We start from the raw sequence: 12,739 nt of genomic DNA, 5'->3' as shown, positions 1-12,739 counted from the left end.
TCAGTATTTCTCGTCGTTAGGGCTTATCATTTTCTGCTCACTCTTGAACCTCTTTATATTTTATTTTTCTCTTTATATTTTGCTTTTCCTCTGAGGACTTTCATTCACAAGAGATAAGAGAGTGACCGCTCGAGCTGTTTACACTCTGAATACTTTCTCTTATTTGACTTTTTTTTTCCTCTCTCTATTCTTCCTCGTTAACTTCCCTCGAGCTTCTTATTCTTTCTATTCTTATCATTCGTCCTTTCTTTTTCATCTTTTTTCTTTCTTATGTTCTTCTTTCAGACTTTTCTTCGTTATTTTCTCATATCTCTCTGTTCCTCCTCATTATTCCTTTATTTATTCTCCTTCAACTTCTTACATTTTTATCTTTCTACAATTCTTCCCTATTTCTCATTTACACGCGTTCTTTTTTTTTCTTTGTATTTCTCTTTTTTTTTCCTCCTTTGGAATTTCTTATGTTTGCGTCTTCTCCTTATGCATATTTTTTCATCTTATTTATATTCCTCTTCCTAAAATTTTCACTTTTTTTTCTCTCTCTCTCTCTCTCTCCTCATTTATCACGGGTTTTATTTCCCTACTTGGTTTTTTCCTTACTATTTTTTCTAACTTTATTTCCCTCTCTCTTCCTTGTCATCAGTATTTTCCTCCTCCTTTTTCTATTTACTAATCTCTCTCTTTCTTCCTTTCTACCTCATTCTCTCTCTTTTTATTACTTAATTTCCATATCTCTGTTATCTACATTTTCCTTTTGCATCCTCATATATTTCACTCTTTTCTTCCTCATCCTTTTCATTCCCCCTCTCTCACCTCTCCTTCTCCCTTGTTACCTTCTCCCCGATTCTCTTCCCCTCTTTATCCTCAAACACATACTCCCTCCTGCCCCTTCCTTCCCCTTCTTTCTTTTAACACTTCATTCTCTCCCCACCTTCTAGCCCTTCATCCTTTACGATCTTTTCTCCTTGCCTTTCCTCCCCTTCCCTTCCTTTCCAACTTACTTTCCCTCATTCCCTTTTTACTCCGATTTCCCTCCACATCCCTCCCATCCCCTTACCACCATCCCTTCCTTCTCTCTCCCTTTCCCAATTCTTCCGTCCTCCCTCACACCCCCTAGCGGTAACCCCAGTAACTCTCACAAACAGAGGAGGCGAAAAACAGCTTTGAGGTCAGGCTGGAACCTTTAGTGGAGGGAACTACCAGCACCTCCCTGCTTCCCTGGTGGAGAGGAGGAGGAAGAAGAGGAGGAGCGGGAGGAGCTGGAAGAGGGGAAGAAGAAGAAGCTGGAGGAGGAAGAAAGGGGGTAAGGAGGAGGAGAGAGAAGAAGAAGAAGAAGAAGAGGAGGTGTTAGAAGATGATAAGGAGTTAAAAAAGAAAGAGTGGGAGAAAGAGAGAGAGGAGGAGGAGGTAGAAGAGTGGGAAGAGGAGGAGGTAGAAGAGGGGGAGGAGGAGGAGGTAGAAAGAGGGGAGAAATGAGAATGAAATGCTGTTGACGGTGGAGAGAGAGAGAGAGAGAGAGAGAGAGAGAGAGAGAGAGAGAGAGAGAGAGAGAGAGAGAGAGAGAGAGAGAGAGAGAGAGAACGAACCATTATCTCTCCTGTTTTTTATGGTGGTAGAGGAGAGAAGGAAAGCGATAAAGGGGAAGAGAGAAAGTGTAAGAGGAGATAGGAAGAGAAATGAGGGTTGGGAGAGTGAAGTAGATAGTAAAAAAAGGGATAAGGGCGAGAAGAGAGGAAGAAATTAAGAAGAAATGGGAGGATGCAGTAGAAGGCAAGTAGGAGAGGAGAAAGAAGGAGGAAAATAAGGAATAGAAGAAGGAGATGTTGGTGGAAAGAGAAGGAGAGAACAAGTGTTGAATGGTATAAAAAGAAAGAAAGAAAAGAGAAGCAGAAGAAAGAGAGAGAAAAGGCGGATATGGGAGGAAGATAACAGAGGTCTGGATGTGTGTGTGTGTGTGTGTGTGTGTGTGTGTGTGTATTGGTGTGTACATTTCACATACACATATAATCCCTAGAAATGCCAGAAAATACTATAAATTCGAAGATATTTTACATTATCAAATCATTTTCATTTCCTACTAGAGTTATATAACAATAATCAACTATTACATCAACTACTATTTGTGTACAATGTTGGCAGATGGTAATGTTTATAGACCAGTAAGTGTTGTCAGGGCAATCATTATACTTATATTTCTTGTATTTATAATGATCTAAACTTATTTCCTATTAGTATTATTTGTTACATGTGTATTTTCTTTGTAATTATTCCCATGCTAATGAAATTTCTATTCCTATGTTATTTAACCGACCATATATGTTATTTTACGGAAGATTTTTACTATTCATAACTTTGGCAGCCATTATAACAATAATAGTAATGTATTGCTCAATTCATCAGACATTAATGTTGAATTTATAACGTCATGTATTTCATCGTGCCTCAATATGTTCACCGATTCCAGTTATAAAAAAAATCCAAAATGTTTCATAATATCTTTTTTTTTCTATTCATAGTAAGAGACAGTAATCCACTTTACTCAAATGTTCTTCCAGGAAAATGAATATTTACTGACGACTCTCTTCCGTCTTTGTTCAAGTAGCTTATTATCTTTCTTCTTTATTAGGGTCATTGGCTTCCCGTCCAGTACATCTTCCAGGCCAACAGGTATAGCTTTCGTCCCACGTTTAGCTTTGAGGTTTCCAGCCAGCTTTTCTTTTACTTTTAATTTCCGGGTATACAGGAACCTTCGGCCACTGCCCAGTATTTTTTTGTTCATGTGTAATGTATTTTGTTCGTGGTTTTAAGGAGCTTTCGTCACAAAGACAATTTTTATGAAGTCTTTGTCTTAAATCTAGTTTAATTTGGGTTACTTTACGTCCAATTCATATTCCAGGTTACCATGTGCCTTACCTTCTACGTCAGGTTTCAGGAGGAATCATTCTACGTTCAGTCACAGGGTTTACAGGCGGCCTTCCTCTATCCACGTCCAGTACATCTCCAGGTTTAATAACGATCACCTTATAAAGTCCAGAAACTTTTCCAGGTTTCCAGGCGCTCACTGGATCTCTTCCCTCCCGTTCAGCACATTTTCTAAGAGATTTCAGGTAGCCTTCGTCCCAGCTTTAGTGGATTTTCCAAACGGTCATCGGTCCCTCGTCCAGTGCATTTTCCAGGTTTACAGGCGGTCTTCTTTCCACCTCACCGCCACTATCACGAATTCCATGACTTTCAGACCGCCTCCCAGTCACCCCCTTGCACCTTGACCCCCTGGCGAAGTTGTTGTTGGTGTTGTTGATGTTGTTAGTGGTGGTTGTGGCGGTACCAGGGTCCACTGTGCTGCGGTTCACTATGACCTGGTTCCAGTTCAGGTCTGCCATGCCCCCCAGTCCACTAGACATACGTTCACCTCTTCCAAAGTCAAGTTTAGTTCCGCCTCGCTGTGATTTACGTTCCTCATGCCTCTGTGAAGGGAAACAGACGGACGAATGACCCACAATAATACGACTCCACTATAGTTTCACTGTTTCATTGTGGAGTGGAAATGTAACTTTAACTTTTTAACCGCATATTACCACTGTGTGTAGACTCTATTCATAAACCTTCTACAAATAAATAGTCTTTTGTATGTATGTATGTATGTATGTATGTATGTATGTATGTATGTATGTATGTAATAGTTTCATTTAATAGCTATTTCCAGCCGTTAAGGTGCATATGTATTTTTGTTTGAAAGGATCATATTAACATGGATATATGTTTTAATAAAAATATCTAAATTTCAAAATACTCTACACTTCTATAACTTATAATATCAACATGTGTAATAATGAAATAAATTAAAATATGTAACTTTTCAACATCAGAAATATGTAAATAAAACTTAAAGAAAATAAAATCGTTACTAATTGACAAGATAAAAGGAAAGGGAGCAATAACAACAGAGATAAAAAGGTGATAAAAAAGATAATTACTAGAAACAACAATAATAACTACAGAAAAGATTAAGGTAAAGGTAAAAAAATAAAATAACGAAAGAAAAATAAACCAAAAATATAAAAGAAACAATAAAAAATAAATCACTGAAGTAAACAGGAAAATTGCGATCATAAACAACAGTAAATAAATAGGAAAAATTAAGTCTGCATTCTCATGACCTCTCGACCTAGTGGGCCAAACACCCGAAATCATGCAAATTATAGAACTTTACAGACATAACACCATAAAACTTAGAAGCAAGAAACATCTGGGGGCAGGAACAGAGAGAGAGAGAGAGAGAGAGAGAGAGAGAGAGAGAGAGAAGGGGGGACTCAAAAGCAAGAAGCCACTGAGGGAAGGAGCAGAAAAGGCGATAGACAGACAGACAGAGAACAACAAACATAATCAAAGAAAATGAACACGGGAACAGGATGGAAACCTTACTTAGAGGGTTACAATACAACGGACTGGGAGAGACAGGCTAAGAGAAAATGAATTCGAAATAAAAGGAAATTGTAAGGTGGACAACAGATGATTGTTTCTACGTAAAGAATGATAAGAAAAATCACGTTCAGAAAAGATAAAGGGGAAAAAGGAACCATGATAGTAAAATTAGGGAAGAGGAAAGTAAAGGAATTGTAGTAGAAGCAAACTAAGAGAATTAAGAAAAATGCAGAAATGAAGAAAATTGGATAATAATAATAATAATAATAATAATAATAATAATAATAATAATAATAATAATAATAATAATGTAATAAACAAAAGAAGCAGGAGAAAGAATAACACAAATAAAAGAGAAAAATAAAAGTAACAACTAAACTAAAACAAGTAAAACGGAACGAAAAGTAACAAAATCCAACAAAGCAACACCCAGAAAATTTAGAAACAGTAAATAGAGGAATAAACAACAAGAACATAAAACCCAAAAACAGAATCACAAACGAAAATAAAAGAAATAACAGACAAAGAAAAAAAAAAATGAAAACAGCAAGATAATTGAACACATTTAAAACAACAACTTGGAGTTCAAATTTAGAGTACATAATAAACAAGAATCAACAAAAGGGAATTATGTTAAAGAATGATAATAACAGTAAGACACACACACACAAAAAATAATAGTAGTAGTAGTTGTATTATTGGAGTAATCATGGTGAGTGTGTGTGTGTGTGTGTGTGTGAGTGTGTGTGTGTATGTGTGTGAGTGTGTGTGTGTGTGTGTGTGTGTGTGTGTGTGTGTGTGTGTGTGTGTGTGTGTGTGTGTGTGTGTGTGTGTGTGTGTGTGTGTGTGTGTGTGTGTGGTGTGTGTATGTGTGTGTGTGTGTGTGTGTGTGTGTGTGTGTGTGAGTGTGTGTGTGTGTGTGTGTGTGTGTGTGTGTGTGTGTGTGTGTGTGTGAGTGTGTGTGTGTGTGTGTGTGTGTGAGTGTGTGTGTGTGTGAGTGTGTGTGTGTGTGTGTGTGTGTGAGTGTGTGTGTGTGTGTGTGTGTGTGTGTGTGTGTGTGTGTGTGTGTGAGTGTGTGTGTGAGTGTGTGAGTGTGTGAGTGTGTGAGTGTGTGAGTGTGTGTGTGTGTGTGGAGGGTAGTCAACATAATGTTACCCTCAGGCCCTGCTGACCACCGCTTCCATACCTCTAGGCAACAACGTACGTAAGTCATCTATTCCAACCTCCTTCCTGCCTTACCTCCTACTCCTCTTCCTCCTCCTCCTCCTCCTCCTCCTCCTCTTTTTTCCTTTTCCCTTACCTTCTCCACCCTCTTCTTCCTCCTTTACTTCCTTCTCCTCCTTTCTCCCTTACCACCTCCTCCTTATTCGTCCTCCATTTTCTCCTCCTCCCCTTATCTCATCCACCTTCTTTCTCTCTTTCCTCCTCCTCCTAATTCGTCTTTCTCCCTTAAATCCTTCTCTTCCCTCCTCCTTCTCCTTCTTCTTCCTTCTCCCTCCTCCTCCTTTCTCCTTCTTCTTTAACTTCTACTGTTACTTCTACTTATCTTCCTTAACCTCTCACCACCACTCCTATTTCCCCGGTTACTCTAGTTTCTCATCCTCCTTACCTCCTTTATCCTTATTCTCCGTCTATTCCTCTCTTCTATGGTTCACTCTCTTTGTTCTCCCCCCCCCCTACCTCTCTCTTTCCCCTTCCTCTCAACATTATGTTATCCCCGACTCCGCCCTTAGGCACCAGGGTACTTATCCTTCTTCTACCTCCTCTATCCCCTTCTTTATCTGATTCTCTTTTCCTCATCCTTCTGCTCTAATGACCTTTGGTATAGTATATATTCATCCTCTTTTCTCCATCTTCCTTATTATCAGGTTTTGTCTATCTTGGCTTCTTCTTTTCAATCGTCTTGTTTTTGTTTTTCAATTCCTTCTCCTTCTCAATAAATGTTCTCCTTCTCTTCTTCATATCTCTTCTCCTCCTCTTCCTCTTTCTGTCAGTAAACTTGATAATTTTTTAGTATAATTGTCATTTTATAATCATCATCATCATCATCATCATGTTGTTGTTGTTGTTGTTATTGTTATTGTTGTTTATATTATTATTATTATTATTATTATTATTATTATTATTATTATTATTATTATTATTATTATTATTATTATTATTATTATTATTATTATTATTATTATTATTATTATTATTATTATTACCTTATCTCTTTTTCATTTCCTTTCAGTCTTCTTTCACTAACGCCACGTGGACTTAATCTCTTAATGTATACATATGAGGTACATCCATGTGTCAACCTGAAATGTCTTGGAAAACCTCCGCTCATATTACTTATTCAAAACCTCAGTGTGTGTGCTACTTTGACACGGATGCTTACTAGTTAATTCATCTCACTTTTTTCTTTCTTCATTTTGTCTTCGTAGATTTCATATTTCTTTCATTCTATCTTCGCGTCTTTCACTTTTTTTCATTTTGTCTTCGTCTTCATTTTCCTTCATTCACTTTACACTTATCATATTTTTCCTCTTCATATATTTTCATTTTATGGTCTAAGATTTTTTTTTTTTAAATTTTCATCTTATTAATTTCTTGTATTTGTTAGTTGTCTTATTGAATATTGTTTTTTCTTTGTTTTTGTTTATCTTCTTGTTTTTCTTCTTCTTCAACTTGTTCTTGTTCTTCTTGTTCTTATCATTATTCATGTTATTGTTGTTGTTGTTCTTGATCTTATTGTTTCGTTCTTGTTCTTTGTTCTTGTTCTTCATCTTATTCTACTCGTCAACTAATTGTCTTACTCTTCCCTATTACATATTTATCTCAACTATTTAATATAAAATTACCTAACCTAACCTAACCACTCAGAAACACACAAGATTCGCAGCAAAGAAAGAAAGAGCATTGACACGACCCCTTCGAAAAATAACACGAACTCTACTTGATAATAATACCATAGTGTTTCCCTCATCCACATGGATTATGCTCTTGCCGCGATTATAAACAAAACAAAATCCGGGTCACCTTGGGATGGTCTTTTTCCCTCCCCTCGTGTGTATGTGTGTGTGTGTCTCTCTCCCTCTTATTCATTCGTTTCTTTAGAGCTGGAATTCTGAAATTACGTCAAATTGCGACGAATTATGCCGTCATTACATACAATCATGGGCCAGACTGAGCGACCTGGTTCAAAAAATTTTCCACCTTCAAATCTGACGTCTAAGTCTCCCACTGTAAAGATCACCGTTTTCTTTCACATCTTCTCATTTTCTTTCTAAATCAACTCAAATAATATTATCAAATTATTGTTTCTTTCACGAGGTAGAGATTTTGAAGGAAGTGATTTAGAGGTTGAGGGAGGAAGTGAGAGAAGGGGAGGTGTCCAGTATAACGGGGTGGGACTGTACCTGGAGTTACCTGGTACGTTGCCACTTCATATTTATTTGGTCAGAGTGAACGCTGTCTCCCCGGGTCACGGCCAAGTAGTGAGGAGGAGGAGGAGGAGGTGGAGAAGGTGGAAAAGAAGGATGAAATGGAGGAGGAAAAGAGAAGGGTAGGAGAGGGAATAGAAGGAGGAAGAGGAGGAGAGGATAAATGATGAGGAAAAAAAGGAGGAGGAGGAAAAAAAGGAAAAAGAGGATGAGAAGGAGGAGGAGGAGGAAAAGGGAAAGATAAACAGGAAGAACAGAAAATAAAAATCCCAAGTCGAAAAAAAAGAAGATATAAAGAAAATAGAATAGGAAAGAAAGATAATGAGATAAACACATAAATGAAGAAAGAATAGTCGATAGGTAAGAGGAACATCAACAGAAAGAAGACACGAAAAAGAAGAAGAAGACACCACTAAACGAGAGAAATACGCGAAGTGTGAAAAGATCGAAGAAGAATGTGAAAGAGGAAGTCGAGAGGAAGAGTGAGAGGTGAGAAAGAGGCAATAGGAGGAAGGGGAGGGGATATAAAGTAAGATGTGGAAAAGAGTGGAAAAGAGGCGTAAAATATGAGATGGGGAGAGAGAGAGAGAGAGAGAGAGAGAGAGAGAGAGAGAGAGAGAGAGAGAGAGAGAGAGAGAGAGGTACAAAAAGAGAAGAATGAGGAAGAATGATAGTATAGAATAAAATAACATAAAGAAAAAACATAGAAATAAAGACGAAACACGGGAATAAGAGGAAATGGAAGGTATAAATGGAGCAAGGGAGAAGAAGAGAAACGAAAGAAAAACACAAGAGATTTACGAGACAGAAATGAAAGATGAGTCACAGGAATTGGCGAGGGACGAAGGAGGAGATGAAGAATGAGAAGAAGGAGAAGAAGAAGAAGGAGAGAGGAAAGAAAAACGTAGGGGAAAGTAGAGGTAGAAGAATAGAAGAGATGAGAGAGGACAAGAAAGAGACAAAGAAGATGAAGACATGACAGAAGAGAGGAGGAGGAGGAGGAAGTTGAGATAGATACAGAAAGAACAAAGAAGTGAAGAAGGAGGAAGAAGAATTGAGGAAAAGCGAATGAAGATGGAAGTAGAGAATGAAAAATAAGAGAGGACTGGAGAATGGACGAGGGAATAAAAGAAGAAAAGACAGAGAATTAAACAATAAGTAAAGAAAGAGAAGACAGAATAATGAAGGCGGAAGTAGAAGGAAAGAATGAAAAGAGAGAGCAAGAAGGACAAGGAAAGAGGGAAAAAAGTAAAAGCGTGAAATAGTTTGTGACTTCGACGGTAAATATTCTTAATTTCAAACTTTTTTCCCCACTCTTATCTTGAAAGTTAATGTTTTCAAGTAGTTAAATCTTTACCGACATTCAATTCGGCCTTAGACTGAGCCAGAGCGGGATATTAATAATAGTTATATATGGATTTATTTACGTTATTTCAAAATTAATCAAATATTATGAATGAGCCAATGAACTGCAAGGGGGGCGGGGCTTGTGCCGTCAGCTCATAAAACAACAACGGTTATAGACTAGATTTTCCCCTACCCAAAAATACGTCACTTGGTTTTGGTTATACATACATACATACATACATACATACATACATACATACATACATGGTATACACATACATTATGTGTTTCTGGAGTTCGATTCTGTAGTGACAGATTCTGGTACTGGAATCACACAAGCTCCAACAGACCCACTTTGGCAGTCCTAGTTAAGGCGAGTCATCAGCCACGCCTCCTGCCACGCCTTTCCTCTCTATCCTGGACCCACGCCGCGAACAACATCCTCAACGCCGTTCCCAACCCTCAACGCTGATGATGAAGGACGTCACGTCAGTCTTGCAAACGTCATGGTAACGCAGTAGAGGACGACCACGTTTCCTGAAGACGTCTCGTGCCTCATCTTACAGGAGAGTTTTTGGGATGCGGACATCTTCCATCATCCTGACGTGAGTGAGCCAGCGCGGCCGCTTCTTCTTGATGGCGGTTCTCAGGTGCTGTACGTTTTAGCATCTCAGTGTCCGGAATTTTGTCTTCCCATTTTACTTTCATAATTTCGAGGCTGCATCTCAAGTGGAAGCTCTTTAATCTCTTGACGTGTCCCGCATATGTGGTCCGCATCTCTCAGTAAGTGTTCAACCTACGCGAGTTTCATAAATTTTATATCTTCACCGAGAGTAATATAGTATTTTCATGTAGTGAGTTTACTCTCTTTCAATACCACGAAGGATTTAATTTTATGTATCTATTTACCCAGTCAGTCTTTAGCCTAGAGGTTTAGATTCCTGTATATAGTAGAACCCAAGTAGTAGAAGTTGTCAGCGGCACCCAGCCTTCCCGTGTGATGATATGATGTTAGATCCAGGTGTCAGTTCCTCCTCCTCCTCCTCCTGGCTCCTGACGATGGCCTCCACACACCCAGCCCATAATGTTCTGAAGGACTGATTTATTGTAGTTAAACAAAGATGGTGTCAGCAGCAATAGATTTTTCTCAGCTACTTCTTTTATCTTGGTATTTACTCTGAATCTTTCACCAGACGAGCATCACTTAACTCTTGCGGTACCACCTCCTCACTTAAGCAAAGCAGAAAGTGACTTCGTGAAGCCCCGTAAGTAGACCGTCAGCAGATTGAAGTTCCCAGTTTTTTGTGGATCTTACATTGTGGTTTCATTTCTCAAATTCATCATTTTAACTTCAAACTGCGGCAGTCCAGTGAGTTTTTAGCTGCTAATTTCAATTTCATTCGATCCATATCGTAGAGTTTCTGTTGATCAAATTGTTTTATCCCTCATCAGTCCAGCGAAAGTCTTGGTCACATCATACACTGTACAGCATCGGGTGTATACTGATCCCATCGGAGGCTTCAGATAGAGACCTTGACGTATCATTCAGCTTCCATTATGATGTCTCTCGGAGTCTATTTATTACAGTGGTGACCATTTGTTCTCCTCAGGTGGAAGAAAAGTGTCTAAATGTTAGTCAAACCAATTAGCATTTTTCTTCCAGGTCCGATTCGGCATTAAATGATCTACGTCTTTTAAAATCTTAAGTTGATTTTGCCTATTTTTCAGAGGAGCAAGTGTTTACAATACATGAGATTTAGTTATTTTTATGGAATATCTCTCTATTTCATTCATGTAACCAAATTAATGCTTTCCCGGAATACTTGACTAATTCACATAACGATATTCATCTCGTTCGTTAAAGGTCACCAGGATTATAATGGTCTCATTTCTGGGAACGTCTTTCACTCTGTTCTTCAGGCTAGAGTGTGGACCGTTGTATTATATGGCGAATGGATATAACAAAAGGCATTTCGCAGAAGAATGTTAATGTGTTTCGGAGAACAAAGTCTCCATTCTTCACCTCGCTTCTCCTACAAGAATACAGTGTCTTAATATTCTTTTGGCCTTTCCGGTATGTGGCAACTGAGTCTCTACCAGTACAGTTCATGTAGACAGTGAGTCTCGTATCGACGTGTTCCACCATCAGTCCTCGTCACACTACAACAAAAACAAACGACTTTCTAATTTCACCTGGAGAATATTTTACCTTTGGAACTTTTGCGATTCCAGTACCTTGACGAAATACAACCCAGCCGACAATTTAAAGAAAACCCTACGTTTTTTATCCTACCCACCAACGTGTAATTAATTAAATATAACAAATGAAAAACGTTTCCCAGTCCAGTATTACCAAAAAAAAAAAAAAATGACGAGGATTTTACAACATATATTATTGTTCGGTTTCCAAGAATGTTCGCCAAGCTGTACCTCGAAGCTACGCGATTTCCGCCAAAAATTCAGTTCAGTTCGTGGGTTAAAAAGCTCATGAAAAGGCAATGAGTTCCTGATCAGACACAAGGAATACCAAACGTTGCTACCGCCGCCTCGTCACTCACTGTTGTATTAAATGCACTGAGACTACAGTACTTCTTCTGGAAAATCGACACATTTGAGCACGATACCTGACAGAAGTTACAAAGCAGTGGGATTATCATATTTGATTGGATGCGTCAAACCCACACACACACACACATACACACACACATACACACACACACACACACACACACATTAGGGAGTGTGTTGTGGGGAGTAGAAGGGAGGGAGGGAGGGAGGGAGGGAGGAAGAGAGGGAAGGAGGAAGAGAGGGAAGGAGGAAGGAGATGGTGGTGGTGGCGGTAGTAGACGTAAAGAAGAATAGGAGAAGATAGAATTAGGCAAAAATAAAATGAGGGGAAGTATAGGCGGATAAGGAAGAGGAAAAGTAGGAGGAGGATGAAGGGGAGAAAGAGGAGGAAGGTGAAGATAATATGAGGAAGAGAAAGACGAGAATTAAGAGGAGGAGGAAAGGGAGTAAATGGAAAATAAGGAAGAAGAAGAAGGAGAAGGAGAAGGAGAAGGAGGAGGAAGAGAAATAGGAGAAGAAAAAGACAAAATGAAAAAGAAGAAAACAAGAAATAGAATAGAAGAAGAAAAGACGAGAAAAAAGGGAAAGAAGAGGAAGAATGATAAAAATGAAGAATAAGAAAGAAATCCCATGGAATAAATTTGGGACAGAAATGGAACCAGATTATTTAATTATCACTTGACTTTAAGAAAATTCAAGAGAGTTAAAGTGTGACGCCAATACTCTTGATTTTCATACTAAATTTCCTCTTTTATTTCCTCTTTTTTGGAACTTCAAGATTCAATTTTCATATTAAACTTAACCTAATGATTTTATTTTTGTCCTTTACTGTTACTTTATTTTTTTTATTTGTACTTTTTTTATTCTTCCATTTATTGTGTTTAGAATTTTTGTTTTTCAGTTTAACTTTTTTCTTATAAAGTCGTGTTTTATTTTCCCTTATTCACATTTTCTATGATTCTCTTATGTGTGTGTGT

Source organism: Homarus americanus, unplaced genomic scaffold (genome assembly GCF_018991925.1).
Source record: "Homarus americanus isolate GMGI-L3 unplaced genomic scaffold, GMGI_Hamer_2.0 scaffold367, whole genome shotgun sequence".
NCBI classification, from domain to species: Eukaryota; Metazoa; Arthropoda; class Malacostraca; order Decapoda; family Nephropidae; genus Homarus; species Homarus americanus.
This window is presented reverse-complemented; position numbering follows the sequence as displayed.